The following is a 12,436-nucleotide window of genomic DNA, read 5'->3' on the forward strand; positions in this document are numbered from 1 at the left end:
GGTCAATTTAAACAGATTGTATCACGCAGAATGTGAATAACTAAAGACGCTCCAGCATCATATTACTAAATTACTTAGGGAATCTAATTAAAATAAAAAAAGGTTTAACCTGCACACTGTATAAGTTGTTGTAAAATTAAGTGCTTAATTTCTAGAGATTTGTGGGAGGAAAACGATATTATTGATTGGGTATGGTAATGATGGTACTGACATAGGGGGTAATTCAGAGTTGATCGCAGCAGCAAATTTGTTAGCAGTTAGGCAAAACCATGTGCACTGCAGGGGGGGCAGATGTAACATGTGCAGAGAGAGTTAGATTTGGGTGGGGTGTGTTCAAACTGAAATTGAAATTGCAGTGTAAAAATAAAGCAGCCAGTATTTACCCTGCACAGAAACCCACCCAAATCTAACTCTCTGCAAATGTTATATCTTCGCCCCCTGCAGTGCACATGGGGGGTCATTCCGAGTTGTTCGCTCGCAAGCTGCTTTTAGCAGCCTTACACACGCTAAGCCGCCGCCTACTGGGAGTGAATCTTAGCTTCTTAAAATTGCGAACGAAAGATTCTCAAAATTGTGATTACACACCTCTTAGCAGTTTCTGAGTAGCTTCAAACTTACTCGGCATCTGCGATCAGTTCAGTGCTTGTCGTTCCTGGTTTGACGTCACAAACACACCCAGCGTTTGCCCAGACACTCCTCCGTTTCTCCAGCCACTCCCGCGTTTTTCCCAGAAACGGTAGCGTTTTTTCACACACACCCATAAAACGGCCAGTTTCCGCCCAGAAACACCCACTTCCTGTCAATCACATTACGATCACCAGAACGAAGAAAAAACCGTGAGTAAAATTCCTAACTGCATAGCAAATTTACTTGGCGCAGTCGCAGTGCGAACATTGCGCATGCGCACTAAGCGGAAAATCGCTGCGATGCGAAGAAATTTACAGAGCAACAACTCGGAATGACCCCCATGGTTTTGCCCAACTGCTAACAAATTTTCTGCTGCGATCAACTCTGAATTTCCCCCATAGTGCTGACATAAATAGATTGTGTTTAAATGTGTGGTCAATTTTGTAGAATCCTCCGATTCTAGTGATTTAATGTATATGCAGCCTACTTAGTTTGCTTTATATATAGTTCACATTGCAGTATTGCTAGATTTGAATGACACCAATGACTGCAAGTCTATCTTATTACTATATGTAAGGGGACACCGCCATATAAATATCCAAAGGACATCTGCTATAGGGCAATCCAGGTGAGGGAGGCTGTCGTTAAAATCTTATTATACAATGACACCAGTACCTGCTGATTATGAAAAACATTGAAAATGTGTATGAACCTACCATCAGGGAAATGTTATCGAATCACATCTGAAATCCAATTATTTTCTTTAAATTGTAGAAGTCCTCAAGGTGCCCTGTCCAAATGAGAAATAGGTTGTGATGTATTGGCAAGAGATGGAGTTCTAGACATAATCAATCTATAATTTAGCTATAAATAATTGAAATATTACATGACCACATTTGACCCCATCTCTATGCCTTATGTTTGCTTGTAAGCTCGGTGTAGAAATGAAGTGGTCTGTGCCTAATATATAATATGGATTTACTTATTTGTTTCTGGCACATGCAAATCTTTTGGTTTCTTTTTGTTTTTTAACAAATTCATACTAACGGGGTTCTCATGCAGGTTGGTGTTTTATCTTAAGGTATACCATCATGCTGTATTTTAGATAAGTTTATAAAGATTTTATGATACATGAATATTTACATTTTTTACTTTTTATATCTTAGGATCATTATAATTAATATGACATTGGAAAACTTGATAAACAATGTCAATGAATAATTGGTGAAATCTTTTAGGAGTTGCCGGGATACGCATATAAGATCTTGCAGGAACATTATGCCATAGGTAGAAGCTATCCTTGTGTATCCAACCTATTTCCCTATAGACTGTAAGCTTGCGAGCAGGGCCTTCCTACCTGTAGGTCTAGGTTCTATAACTGTTGTTTTAATTGTAAAGCGCAACGGAATATGCTGCACTATATACTGTAAGATACTGTTAATAAATAATAATATAAATAATAAGATGTGTTGATTAAATATTTTACATTTAATTACGTTTCGCAAATTCTAATATGTATTATTATTTTACCAATGAATATAGCATATTGCGTGATTCCTTGAAAGAATTTGCAAATATTGATAGGATTTTGTTAATTTTTTTGTTTTATTTTATTTTTATTTTTTTTATTTAGAGATGATTTGTTTAACTGGCCAACTTGACGAGCGATACGTCCAGAACTGTGTACAGATTGGGCACCTTTCACTTTGCACATAGAAGCTTCTTGCGTTACCGTGCCGCGATGCTTGCGTATATTCACACCCCACAACCCATATGCATGGCATCGCCGGATCATGGGTGAGAATAAGTGCGGCCAGGCACAGAAAGGCGTTGACGTGATGTGTGCATACACATCGCGGCAACGATGAGCCCGGCTACATCGGTATGCTGGCATAGTTGAAATAAAAGTTTCAGCTGTGGGTAACAGAAGAGATGGAGAAACGCGTGTGCTACAATTGGATGCATACTCCACTGCAGTCACCCAATCATGCCATATGTGCCAATGAAAGATGCGCTATCTTTACACTTTATAATCAGACCGTAGGACAGTTTGTCAAATGTTCCTTAAAAGGTTAGCTAAACTATTCTAAACTAATATAAAAAAAAGTCAACAATTTCTCAGAAAGAGTCAGACAAACATATAAAACACACACAGAACAAAAAAAAAAGACAAGTATGTACTATTGCTCAGGGCAGGTCAGGGGCAACAAGGACTGCTGGCCTCCAACCCATCACAAGGACACAAAGGATGGTGTTGCTGTGACAACAGCCACTTCTCTGCAATACATCTTCCAACCATCATTTTCCAGCTGTGGGCTTTGAGAGAGCTATAGTGGAGGGAGATGAAGTACCAACCAATCAGCTCCTAACTGCCATGTTAAAGGCGGTGTTTGAAAAAGGACAGTTGGGGGCTGATTGGCTGAAACTTTAACTCTCTCTAAGCTTTGATACATCTCCCCCCATCTGAAGATGTGGAGGCGATATATTATTTTATGACATCCTGCAAGTACCAAACCTGCAAGCAAGTAAACATAAAAAAACAACAACAACAACACATGTATAGCTCTTACTTAAAAGCTCCTATACAGATGGAGCTCTGTTCATCTATCCCTTTAATAGGATTAATTAACGCAGTGCTGTCGGACTTAATCCCCTGCTGTAATGATTTAATCCCCTGCTGTATTGTTCTCTCTGTATTGTATTGCAGCTGAGAACAATAGATGAAATGCTTATGCTAATTAACCTTGGTGCACCTAGGTGCAGCAGAGAAGGCTAGATGAGTGAGGCTCCATCTGTAGTTACTATACAGCAGAGAAAGTGCCCCCAGCAAACACTCTTTTTTTACTGTACTGTACTGTACCTATAGAATGTGCTGTACTTGGGAACTTCCCCACTTCACCACTCTTTAGAAGATTTTATACCCCCCACCAAAGAAGGGAGACAGAGAAATATTAAGAGAAAGTGAGACAGAGGGAGAGAGTAATGCAGATGAGAGATGCCTAAGAGGTAAGTGGGGGGTATACGTTTAATTTGCCGGCTGTAGGGATCCCGGCAGTCAGGATACTGACACCGGAATCCCGGCAGCTGGCAATGCCGGCAGCCGTAATACCAGCGCAACAGGACTATTCCCACTCATGGGTGTCCACGACACCCATAGACAACCTGTGGTGAGCGCAACGCGCTACGGAGCCAGCAAGGGGACTCTTTGTGCTCGCCCTGTTACCGGCACAGGCACTAATGAGGTAGAATGGGGAGACAAAGAGAAAAATACATAGTATTCAGTTACAGAAAATGAGACACTAATTGGAAAGCGCAACGGAATATGCTGGTGCTATAGAAATAAATGTTAATAAAGGGAGAGGAAGTAACTAATAGGGAGGAAAGACAGAGCCTCTACTTGGGGAGAAAGAAATAGATTCATGGGAAAGAAAGAAGAAAATGAACGGGGACGAGGAAACATGAGACTTTAGAGGAAGAGAGTGAGAGATACACTAATGGAAGAGAGAGAGACAGCAGTTATAATGAAAGAGATACACTAATGGAAGAGAGAGAGACAGTAGTTATAATGAAAGAGATACACTAATGGAAGAGAGAGAGAGACAGTAGTTATAATGAAAGACATACACTAATGGAAGAGAGAGAGACAGTAGTTATAATGAAAGAGATACACTAATGGAAGAGAGAGAGACAGTAGTTATAATGAAAGAGATACACTAATGGAAGAGAGAGAGAGAGACAGTAGTTATAATGAAAGACATACACTAATGGAAGAGAGAGAGAGACAGTAGTTATAATGAAAGACATACACTAATGGAAGAGAGAGAGACAGTAGTTATAATGAAAGACATACACTAATGGAAGAGAGAGAGACAGTAGTTATAATGAAAGAGATACACTAATGGAAGAGAGAGAGAGAGACAGTAGTTATAATGAAAGACATACACTAATGGAAGAGAGAGAGACAGTAGTTATAATGAAAGAGATACACTAATGGAAGAGAGAGAGAAAGTAGTTATAATGAAAGAGATACACTAATGGAAGAGAGAGAGACAGTAGTTATAATGAAAGAGATACACTAATGGAAGAGAGAGAGACAGTAGTTATAATGAAAGAGATACACTAATGGAAGAGAGAGAGAGAGAGACAGTAGTTATAATGAAAGAGATACACTAATGGAAGAGAGAGAGACAGTAGTTATAATTAAAGAGATACACTAATGGAAGAGAGAGAGACAGTAGTTATAATGAAAGACATACACTAATGGAAGAGAGAGAGACAGTAGTTATAATGAAAGAGATACACTAATGGAAGAGAGAGAGAAAGTAGTTATAATGAAAGAGATACACTAATGGAAGAGAGAGAGACAGTAGTTATAATGAAAGAGATACACTAATGGAAGAGAGAGAGACAGTAGTTATAATGAAAGAGATACACTAATGGAAGAGAGAGAGAGAGAGAGACAGTAGTTATAATGAAAGAGATACACTAATGGAAGAGAGAGAGACAGTAGTTATAATTAAAGAGATACACTAATGGAAGAGAGAGAGACAGTAGTTATAATGAAAGAGATACACTAATGGAAGAGAGAGAGAGACAGTAGTTATAATGAAAGAGATACACTAATGGAAGAGAGAGAGAAAGTAGTTATAATGAAAGAGATACACTAATGGAAGAGAGAGAGACAGTAGTTATAATGAAAGAGATACACTAAAGACAAAAAAGCAGATATATAAAAAGGGAATAAACACAAAACTAAGGGACAGAAACACACCACTGAAGTGAGTGAGACAGATACATATTAAGGGAGAGAGTTCTGTGAGACAGCAGTGCTGTCTGTCATCTGTGCTTCAGAGAACACATATTCCCTAATGGACCCCTGGCTCATCTCAATTTATCATATATCATCTTCCAGTCCATTTTTAAGCCCCAATGCCGTGGACCATGTGATGAGGAACGGTGACACAACCCTCAGCTAGGCACTTAGATTATAGCCTAAGGCAGAAGGATACAGGTAGAAGTCCGAGATCTAGGCTAGGTAGGGACGTGGCCATATGACATGATCACAGAGGAGGTAGGGATCCAAGTAGGGATCACATAACATGATCACAGAGGAGGTGGTGGGAGGTTTCCATCTGTGCTAGAGTTATGCAGCCAGCTTCCACCATTCCTGTCACTATATTTACCCACACCTAAATCACTGGGACTTCTGCTGGGCTGGTTACCCTGCCCTGTACTGCCCCTGGCTTTCAGTTAACAACTGCACCTTTTGTAGACTTCAGATCAAACTGTGAGGAAACCAGACAAAGAAGATGAACATGCCCAGCACTCTCCTACAGACAGAAAGAAACTACACTCCTTCTAACAACACTGTAAAAAGCCTCGCTTCCAACCCATATTGTTCTTATTAGGTTGCTATAATCTGCATTTCTTTATAAAAAAAAATTAATTAGCACTTATTTATAAGGTGCCACAAACTTTCAGAGCGTCATACAGAGCAAATATACAAAACAGGGTAAACAAAGTAACAATTATACATACACATAACTACATGTGTAGGAATAGTTACAGTGCATACATTTCTTCTAGGTTAGTGAGCTAAAAGGATGGCTGAAGCAAGAGGAGGGAGGGTCCTGCTTGTGGCATTGGTTACTGATGTAGGAAGGAAAGAACGAATCAGGCTGAAATCCGGTAGGCTGTGGTGAATAGGTAAGTTTTAAGGCAGAGATGTAGCAGGGAGATAATGTGCCAGGAACATCTTCACCTCCCGCACATGTGAAGCCAGGATGTAACAAACAGGAGGCCGCGTCTCTGGGACCAGGAAGCTGAGCTCCCAGCACATCCAATGATGCTCAGGGCAGCTCTCCAGGCTGCAGAATGCCGTTCCAAATACAGGAGCCATAAGGAAGAATTAGCACTGCTTGCATACCTTTAGTTATGGTCCTAGTTTGGGGAGGATTTAAAGCTATGAAGGCTGTGGGGAGAATCTGATAAAGTGACTGAGAACATTCCATAGATTAGCATCAGGGAAGGACAAGTCTTGGAGGCAGCAGAGAGAGGTGGTAATCAGTAGGGAGGAGAGGCATCAGTCACTGGCTAACCAGAGAATGAGGGAGTATAGAGAGAAATTAAGTTCAAGATACAGGAGGAAGAGGAGAGTGTAAGAGCTTTATAGGTGAGGGTGAGGAGTTTAAGTGGATTCTCTAAAAGACAGGGGGTCAATGGAGGGATTGGAAGAGAGAGGAAGCAGGGACATAGCCAATCTAGCAGCAACATTAAGGAGAGATTGAAGAGGAGAGAGGCAATTGATGGAAAGTTCACAGAGAGGAAGGTCGCAATAGTTGAGATGAGAGATAATGAGGGAAGGGACAGGTACTCGGTGAGAGAAGAAGTGGTGGATTTTGGCAAAATTACAGAGATGGAATGAAAGGAATGGGTATGTAACTGAATGTGCGGAGTGAATGAGAGGGAAAGGAATGAAGTATTACACCAAGTAAGTGGACTTGATGGACTGAAGGGATGGTGGTGTTCTTGACAGTAAGGAGGATTTGGGCAGGGTTGGTGCCAAAAGAAGGATGGTAGACAATAAGCTCAGTCTTAGACATATTAAGCTTGAGAAAGCATACAGTCAGTCCACGAGGATGCAGTGGATACATAGTTTAAAAGAGAGGATGGAAGAGCAGAGGTCAGGTGAGGACAGGTATCATCAGGCTAAAGATGGTAAGTAAATGTAGAGTAAAAGTGTATTGGGCCTAGGATTGAGCCTTGAGGACAACTTAAGGTAGAGGGGGGGGGGGGGGGGGGGTCTATGGTAGAGAAGGTTTGGTTGGAGACATAGGTGTAAAACCAAAGAGAGCATGGAAAAAATAAGATTTTACTCACCGGTAAATCTATTTCTCGCAGTCCGTAGTGGATGCTGGGGTCTCCGTAAGGACCATGGGGAATAGCGGCTCCGCAGGAGACTGGGCACAGCTAAGAAAGATTTAGGACTACCTGGTGTGCACTGGCTCCTCCCGCTATGACCCTCCTCCAGACCTCAATTAGGATACTGTGCCCGGAAGAGCTGACACAATAAGGAAGGATTTTGAATCCCGGGTAAGACTCATACCAGCCACACCAATCACACCGTATAACTCGTGATATGATACCCAGTTAACAGTATGAACATAACAGAGCCTCTCAACAGATGGCTCAACAATAACCCTTTTAGTTAACGATAACTATCTACAAGTAATGCAGACAGTCCGCACTTGGGACGGGCGCCCAGCATCCACTACGGACTACGAGAAATAGATTTACCGGTGAGTAAAATCTTATTTTCTCTGACGTCCTAGTGGATGCTGGGGACTCCGTAAGGACCATGGGGATTATACCAAAGCTCCCAAACGGGCGGGAGAGTGCGGATGACTCTGCAGCACCGAATGAGACAACTCAAGGTCCTCCTCAGCCAGGGTATCAAATTTGTAGAATTTTGCAAACGTGTTTGCCCCTGACCAAGTAGCAGCTCGGCAAAGTTGTAAAGCCGAGACCCCTCGGGCAGCCGCCCAAGAAGAGCCCACTTTCCTCGTGGAATGGGCTTTTACAGATTTAGGGTGCGGCAGTCCAGCCGCAGAATGTGCAAGTTGAATCGTGCTACAGATCCAGCAAGCAATCGTCTGCTTAGAAGCAGGAGCACCCAGCTTGTTGGGTGCATACAGGATAAATAGCGAGTCAGTTTTCCTGACTCCAGCTGTCCTGGAAACATATACTTTTCAGGGCCCTGACTACGTCCAGTAACTTGGAATCCTCCAAGTCCCAAGTAGCCGCAGGCACCACAATAGGTTGGTTCACATGAAAAACTGATACCACCTAAGGAAGGAATTGGGAATGAGTCCTCAATTTCGCCTTTCCCATATAAAATACAGATAAGGGCTTTTGTCAATTCTGATACACGCCTGGCCGACGCCAAGGCCCACAGAATGACCACTTTCCACGTGAGGTATTATAGCTCCACGGATTTAAGTGGCTCAACCCAATGCGACTTCAGGAAATCCAACACCACGTTGAGATCCCACGGTGCCACTGGAGGCACAAACGGGGGCTGACTATGCAGCCCTCCCTTAACAAAAGTCTGAACTTCAGGCAGTGAAGCCAGTTCCATTTTGGAAGAAAATCGATAGAGCCGAAATCTGGACCTTAATGGAACCCAATTGTAGGCCCATAGTCACCTCTGACTGTAGGAAGTGCAGAAATCGACCTAGCTGAAATTCCTCCTTTGGGGCCTTCCTGGCCTCACCGTACGCAACATATTTCCGCCATATGCGGTGATAATGGTTAGCGTTCACTTCTTTCCTAGCTTTAAATAGCGTAGGGATAACTTCCTCCGGAATTCCCTTTTCCTTCAGGATCCGGCGTTCAACCGCCATGCCGTCCAACGCAGCCGTGGTACGTCTTGGAACAGACAGGCCCCCTGCTGCAGCAGGTCCTGTCTGAGCGGCAGAGGCCATGGGTCCTCTGAGATCATTTCTTGGAGTTCTGGTTACCAAGCTCTTCTTGGCCCACCCGGAACAATGAGTATAGTTCTTACTCCTCTCCTTCTTATTATTCTCATTACCCTGGGTAAGAGAGGCAGAGAAGGGAACACATACACCGACTGGTACACCCACGGTGTTACCAGAGCGTCCACAGCTATCGCCTGAGGGTCCTTGACCTGGCGCAATATCTTTGTAACTTTTAGTTGAGGCGGGACGCCATCATGTCCACCTGTGGCCTTTCCCAACGGTGTACAATCATTTGGAAGACTTCTGGATGAAGTCCCCACTCTCCTGGGTGGAGGTCGTGTCTTCTGAGAAAGTCTGCTTCTCAGTTGTCCACTCCGGGAATGAACACTGCTGACAGTGCTAACACATGATTTTCCGCCCATCGGAGAATCCTTGTGGCTTCTGCCATCGCCATCCTGCTTCTTGTGCCGCCCTGTCGTGTACATGAGCGACCGCCGTGATGTTGTCTGACTGGATCAGCACCGGCCGGTGTTGAAGCAGGGGTCTAGCCTGACTTAGGGCATTGTAAATGGCCCTTAGTTCCAGAATATTTATGTGTAGGGAAGTCTCCTGACTTTTCCATAGCCTTGGAAGTTTCTTCCCTGTGTGACTGCTCCCCAGCCTCGAAGGCTGGCATCCATGGTCACCAGGACCCAGTCATGTATGCCGAATCTGCGGCCCCCTAGAAGATGAGCACTCTGCAGCCACCACAACAGCGACACCCTGGCCCTTGGAGACAGGGTTATCCGCCGATGCATCTGAAGATGCGACCCGGACCACGTGTCCAACAGATCCCACTGGAAAATCCTTGTATGGGACCTGGCGAATGGAATTTCTTCGTAAGAAGCTACCATCCTTCCCAGGGCTCGCGTGCATTGATGCACCGACACCTGTATACGTATTAGGAGGTCTCTGTCTAGAGACGACAACTCCTTGGACTTCTCCTCCGGGAGAAACCCTTTTTTCCTGTTCTGTGTCCAGAACCATACTCAGGAACAGTAGACGCGTCGTAGGAACCAGCTGCGACTTTGGAATATTCAGAATTCAGCCGTGCTGTTGTAGCACTTCCCGAGATAGTGCTACTCCGCCGAACAACTGCTCCCTGGACCTCGCCTTTATAAGGAGATGTTATGCACACCAGTGCCAGCAGGAATGTACTGGTGTCTGAACGGAGAGGGATGCAAAACAAATGAACTCACAGACAGACTGGGGAATATGACATTACATACACAGAAGGTGATAGGGTAACAAAATAAACACAAAGTGAACAGAGAAGCCCAAAGGCTAAGAAACTGGGTGTCTCCCTAGTATTAGGAATGCTCAGATGGAAAGAAGCGAGATGTTGTGATTTAATACGTAGAGAACCCGAAATGCTGTTGCTAAGGGCAACAGCAAAACCCTAAAGGGTTACCAACGGGTGTGGCAGTAAACTCCTTGGTCAGAGATGGAATAATAGACACAAGGAGAGTCTCCACAATCCTAGTCTTCACTTGCAGTGCACTGGTTCAGCTTACTGCCACTAAACTGACACCTGAACACCTTGCACAGTGAGAAAGGATTTTGGCAGGCAAGTCTGAGAATACAGCCGCAAACCTGCTAGGTTCACAGAGTAGCAAAAGAACCCCAGCAGGTTAAACGACTGACTCCAGTCTTACTGCTAGGTCTGGATTGGCAGAGTGTAATACCAAATTCCAAGGCCTATTTGCAGTAAGCAACAAACAAATACAAAGTTTACACAGTACTAGCTAGCTTTCAGGAACTGACTAACCAACAAAGATTCAGCAGCATCTGCCTAACCTGAGAAGAGGGTTTATATAGCAGGTGCTGTCCACGCCCCACTCATACCTCACAGACTGTGAGCACAAAAACCAGCACCGGATCCCCTGCCGTGCACAGAGCCTGTAACCACTGCACAGCAAAAGACCCGAACCGGAGTATCAGCTACGCTCAGGTTACTCCGCTAGCACTTGTCTCCCGGTTGCCATGACGACGTGGCAGCACAGAGCAGGAGACCCTAACAGTACCCCCCCTCTGACGAGGGGTCAAGGAACCCCTACCACCGGGTTTATCGGGGAACTGCGAGAAGAAAGAGCGTAACAGTCTGGGGGCATGAAGATCACAACTGCGCACCCACGACCGCTCCTCCGGGCCATACCCCTTCCAGTGCACCAAAAATGACAGCCGACCCCGAACCATCTTGGAGTCAAGAATCCTTTCAACAACAAACTCCCTCTGGCCACGTATCAGAAGAGGGGAAGGTCTTCCACTGGAAGAAGGATTACTAATCGCCCGTTTTAAAAGGGAACAGTGAAATGTTTTATTGATACCCAAAGAACGGGGTAGATCTAACTGAAATGCCACCGGATTGATAACCCTAGTGATCTTATAAGGACCGATGAACCGGGGGCCTAACTTATGAGATGGCTGTCTCAACTTCAAATTCTTGGTAGACAATCAGACGAAGTCTCCTAATTTGAAGCTGCAGGGTCTCTTCCGCTTATCAAAAACCCTTTTGGTCACTAATGACACAGACACAAGGGCTTTCTTCACTTTCCTCCAAATACCTCTAAGGACCGAAACCACAGAGGAACCACCAGGCGTGGAGTCCAGGGGGTCAAAAGAATTGGCCTTAGGATGATGCCCATACACACAAAGGAAGGGAGAGATCCCTGTAGCAGAGTGAGCCGCGTTGTTATAGGCAAACTCCGCCATGGACAGATGAGCAACCCAGTCAGTCTGACACTTGGAGACATAACACCTGAGGAACTGCTCCAAGGACTGGTTCACCCTTTCAGTCAGCCCATTAGACTGCGGATGGTAGCCTGACGACAAGCTGACAGAAATCTGGAGATCGGAACAAAATGCCCTCCAGAATTTGGCCACAAACTGGGATCCGCGGTCAGAGACCACATCAAGTGGCAACCCGTGGAGGCGCACAACATGCAGCATAAATAATTCAGACAGGCGTCTGGCCGATGGCAGCCCAACCAATGGAACGAAGTGCGCCATCTTCGAAAACCTGTCAACGACAACCCAGATGGCTGTCATCCCCGAGGATTTGGGCAAGTCCACCACAAAATCCATTGAAATGTGGGTCCATGGCTTAGATGGAATAGAGAGTGGATGTAATGGGCCAACAGGAACCCCTCTAGGAGTCTTATTTCGGGCACAGATGTCACATGCCCGAACCCACTGATCCACATCCCTAGCCACCGAGGGCCACCACACCGCCCTAGATAGCAACTCCCGAGTTCTGGCAATACCCGGGTGACCTGCCGACTTCTTGGCATGGA

At 44.6% G+C, this 12,436-nt stretch overlaps 1 protein-coding gene across 2 annotated transcripts in view; it reads right to left on the reverse strand.

The window, feature by feature from the left end:
* GRIK4 (glutamate ionotropic receptor kainate type subunit 4) overlaps nucleotides 1-12,436 on the reverse strand; it is a 356,362-nt gene that overhangs the window by 96,227 nt on the left and 247,699 nt on the right. The window contains exon 1 of one of the 2 annotated variants that reach the window (XM_063943501.1): nucleotides 1,344-1,417. The exons of the other annotated variant lie outside the window; for it this stretch is intronic. The gene's annotated coding sequence lies outside the window, so the exon portion shown is untranslated. Of the gene's footprint in view, nucleotides 1-1,343; nucleotides 1,418-12,436 lie in introns of those variants that run through there. 2 annotated transcript variants of the gene reach the window in all.

The sequence above is a fragment of the Pseudophryne corroboree genome, chromosome 10, assembly GCF_028390025.1.
Source record: "Pseudophryne corroboree isolate aPseCor3 chromosome 10, aPseCor3.hap2, whole genome shotgun sequence".
Lineage (NCBI taxonomy): Eukaryota > Metazoa > Chordata > Amphibia > Anura > Myobatrachidae > Pseudophryne > Pseudophryne corroboree.